Here is a 4963-nt window from a genome sequence, read left to right on the forward strand (position 1 = left end):
TTGGGTTGTTTGTACAATGAAATTTCGTTAGTCCGGATGGTTTAGGTTGTGTGTATAGTGAAATCTGATAAGTCGGGATGGTTTAGGTTGTGTGTACAGTGGTATCTCATTAGTCCCGATGGTAGAATTTGTGTGTTCAGTGAAATCTCATTAGTCCGGATTGTTCAGTTTGTGTGTATAGTGAAATCTGATAAGTCGGGGATGGTTTAGGTTGTGTGTACAATGGTATCTCGTTATTCCGGATGGTTTAGGTTGTGTGTACAGTGGTATCTTGTTAGTCCGGATGGCTTAGGTTGTGTGTACAGTGGTATCTTGTTAGGCCGGATGGTTAAGGTTGTGTGTACAGTGGTATCTCGTTAGTCCGGATGGTTTAGGTTGTGTGTACAGTGGTATCTCGTTAGTCCGGATGGTTTAGTTTGGTGTACAGTTGTATCTCGGTAGTTTGGATGGTTTGGGTTGTGTGTACAGTGGAATTTCGTTAGTCCGGATGGTTTAGTTTGTGTATACAGTGGTATCTTGTTAGTCCGGATGGGTTAGGTTGTGTGTACAGTGGTATCTTGTTAGGCCGGATGGTTTAGGTTGTGTGTACAGTGGAATCTTGTTAGTCCGGATGGTTTACGTTGTGTGTACAGTGGAATCTTGTTAGTCCGGATGGTTTACGTTGTGTGTACAGTGGTATCTTGTTAGTCCGGATGGTTTCGGTTGTGTGTACAGTTGGATCTTGTTAGTCCGGATGGTTTAGGTTGTGTGTACAGTTGGATCTTGTTAGTCCGGATGGTTTAGGTTGTGTGTACAGTGATATCTTGTTAGTCCGGATGGTTTAGGTTGTGTGTACAGTGATATCTTGTTAGTCCGGATGGGTTAGGTTGTGTGTACAGTGGTATCTTGTTAGTCAGGATGGTTTAGGTTGTGTGTACAGTGATATCTTGTTAGTCCGGATGGGTTAGGTTGTGTGTACAGTGGTATCTTGTTAGGCCGGATGGTTTAGGTTGTGTGTACAGTGGTATCTCGTTAGTCCGGATGGTTTAGTTTGGTGTACAGGTGTATCTCGGTAGTTTGGATGGTTTGGGTTGTGTGTACAGGGGAATTTCGTTAGTCCGGATGGTTTAGTTTGTGTATACAGTGGTATCTTGTTAGTCCGGATGGTTTCGGTTGTGTGTACAGTTGGATCTTGTTAGTCCGGATGGTTTAGGTTGTGTGTATAGTGGTATCTTGTTAGTCTGGATGGTTTAGGTTGTGTGTACAGTGGTATCTCGTTAGTCCGGCTTGTTTAGATTGTGTGTACAGTGGTATCTCGTTAGTCCTGATGGTTTAGGTTGTGTGTATAGTCGTATCTTGTTAGTCCGGATGGTTTAGGTTTTGTGTACAGTGGTATCTTGTTAGTCCGGATGGTTTAGGTTGTGTGTATAGTGGTATCTTGTTAGTCCGGATGGTTTAAGTTGTGTGTACAGTAAAATCTCATTAGTCTGGATGGTTTAGTTTGTGTGTAAAGTTAAAATTTGCTTTAACGATTTGTTCGTTTACAAAAAAAAATCAGATATATGTGTAACTTTTAGGGGAACTTAAAAACGGGTTTCTTTATATTTCATATCATGTAGGATCTTAACAACCTCCCCCCGCCCCCCCCTTTTTTTTTGAGACAGAGAACTATTTTAGTCGGAAGTACGTATACTATTTTTTGTGTATCCTGTAGCACAACAGAATATAATTAAACTGTGATACAAACTCATTAATCTAGAATACATACAATTCGGACAATTATTCCTGGAACTGGCTTTTTGTGTTTCATAAGTCCGAAAATATTACGGTTATTTTGTTCAGAAATAACAGTGTTCGGTATAACCAGGTTTCATTATATCGTATTAAACCTGAACTATAAATTAACCTTCCCTGATAAAATTAATTTGATACGCTATTACAATACTCAAATTGACATATAGCTAAGGCCAACACCGACTTTTAATGATAAAAACATTGGTTTATTTTTATTTATATTGACATGCTGACTGTTGTTTGAAACACAATGAGTTTTGTCACCTCTCTGTGATAGGATACATCTTGTAGGCGGACAAGAAAATCGCAATCTCAAGGGAATAGTATTTTTTGTAAATGCTGCTGCCTCTTCTGTAAAGTCTACCCTCCACCTCCTTTCAAGGGAAGGACTTTTTGACGTAACGACATGAGACAGATTTGTCATATTCCCCTCCACATCAATTATCAACTAAAACTTATTTCGATGGAACGAGAAGATTTCACGCGTGTAGCGATCCCATTAACTGTACCGTAGAGCGGCGATAGATACGATATATTGAACTAGATCTAATATCTGCTAGGCGTGGGAGGGTTTTCTCATTAACGAGTTCTACCTCACCAAGTCACTAGCTGATAAGTGTAAAAATATCCTCAGTAAGTATAGGTTACAATCTCATACACAAAGTATAGAAACGGGCAGGTGTAATGGTATACATGTACATATAGCCAGAGATCAGCGGCGGTGTCCGCTTTGCTATAGAAATGACGTCTAGGATGAAACCCATTTATATTTTGTTGTGTCCAGTTTACTCGGAGCTTAGAACCAAACATATTAAACCCTATTATTTCTGTCGTCCGTCCGTCTATAAATTAATACAATTATTCGCCTGCAAAAATATAAAACAATTAAGAAACTTCCAGCTTTGTGCCACTGACAATGATTATATATTTTCTTTTGTATGTTGAAAACATTGCTATGATGTCATATTGCATTTAATCTATGTTCTCCGCCATCTTACATAAATGGATTGTAACATATACTTGTATGCACATGTATATTGTAACTCCTATATGCTATCTGTTGCATTTGGAAATGAAAAAAGATATAAGATATTGTTTTTTACCTAAGGCTCCTTCGCTAAGCGTTAATCGATCAACAGAATTAATCAGCACTAATTTTAACATCCTTTATTATATTAACTCTTCATTACGAAACTTCGACAATCCGGACAAATCAACACCAAGACCCGTATATTAAAACAAGAATGTATTGACAAGATTTGATATAAATTGTATATCCAAAAGTGCAAATTTCACTTTACACTGAAACTTTTCAGCTGACTAGAGATGTTTCATTGTACAAGGAAACCAAAGGTCCAGACTAACGGGGTTCCGCTTTACACTGATACAAAAATGTCCAGACTAACGGGGTTCCGCTTTACACTGATACTAAAAGGTCCAGACTAAAGGGGTTCCGCTTTACACTGATACAAAAATGTCCAGACTAACGGGGTTCCGCTTTACACTGATACAAAAATGTCCAGACTTATGGGGTTCCGCTTTACACTGATACTAAAAATTCCAGACTACAGGGGTTCCGCTTTACACTAATACAAAAATGTCCAGACTAACAATGTTCCACTGTACACATACACGGAAATATCGAGACAAACTAGTTTTCGTTTTAGAGAATAACAAAATAATCGTATTAATGATACACATATAGACCAATTTATCATCTAGTCTAATCTATAAACATAACAAAAACTGGTGATTTTATACCAATTCAAGAACCACACTAACTAGGTTCCGTTGTATACAAGTCGAATGTAACCGGTATATAAAGGTTGTACTGGTCTCGTGACTCGGTACTCTCGGCACTAACGAGATTTAATGTCAACATGAACAAACGAGGTTTTACTGTACACACAAACCAAAGTGTCCAGACTAACAAGGTTATACTGTACACACAAACTAAAGTGTCCAGACTAACAAGGTTATACTGTACACACAAGCAAGAGTCCAGACTATCAAGGTTCCACTGTACAAACAAAGTATCTAGACTGACAAGGTTCTACGCAAAAACCAAAGTATCCAGACTTACAAGGTTCTTCACAAAAACCGTAGTATCCAGAGTAAAAAGGTTCTACATAACAACCAAAGTATCTAGACTGACAAGGTTTTACGCAAAAACCAAAGTATCCCGACTGACAAGGTTCTACGCAAAAACCAAAGTATCCCGACTGACAAGGTTCTACGCAAAAACCAAAGTGTCCAGACTAAAAAGTTCCACTGTACAGACAAACCAAAAAGTCAAGACTACATTATTGTAACAAGGGTCCACTGTGTACACAAACCAAAGAGTCCAGCTTTACAAGGTTCCACTGTACACACAAACCAAAGAGTCCAGACTAACAAGGTTCCACTGTACACACAAACCAAAGAGTCCAGACTAACAAGGTTCCACTGTACACAAAGTGTCCAGACTAACAAGGTTCCACTGTACACACAAACCAAAGTATCCAGACTAACAAGGTTCTACACAAGACCTTTAGTATGCAGACTAAAAAGGTTCCACTGTACACACAAACCAAAGACTTCGGACTAACAAGGTTTTACATAAATACCAAAGTTTCCAGACTAACAAGGTTCTACACAAAAACCGAAGTGTCCAGACTTAAAAGGTTCCACTGTACAGACAAACCAAAGAGTCCAGACTTACAAGGGTCCACTGTACACACAAACCAAAGTGTCCAGACTTAAAAGGTTCCACTGTACAGACAAACCAAAGAGTCCAGATTAACAAGGGTCCACTGTACACACAAACCAAAGAGTCCAGACTAACAAGGTTCTACATAAAAACCAAAGTGTCCAGACTAACAAGGTTCCACTGTACACACAAACCAAAGTATCCAGACTAACAAGGTTCCACTGTACACACAAACCAAAGAGTCAAGACTAACAAGGTTCCACTGTACACACAAACTAAAGAATCCAGATAACAAGGTTCAACTGTACACACAAATCAAAGCCTCGCCGGAACTAACACAGTTTTATTGTATACATAAATCTTTAAAGTCTTTAAACGAGGTTCCTCTTTATAAAATATGTATCCGGCCTACATGTAACGCGAACCAACTGTTTAAAACATTTTATTTGTTTCTGAGATCCTGAATGTACATGGATGAAACTAGAAAAACCAATTAAGGTC

Source organism: Mizuhopecten yessoensis, unplaced genomic scaffold (genome assembly GCF_002113885.1).
Source record: "Mizuhopecten yessoensis strain PY_sf001 unplaced genomic scaffold, ASM211388v2 scaffold8657, whole genome shotgun sequence".
NCBI classification, from domain to species: Eukaryota; Metazoa; Mollusca; class Bivalvia; order Pectinida; family Pectinidae; genus Mizuhopecten; species Mizuhopecten yessoensis.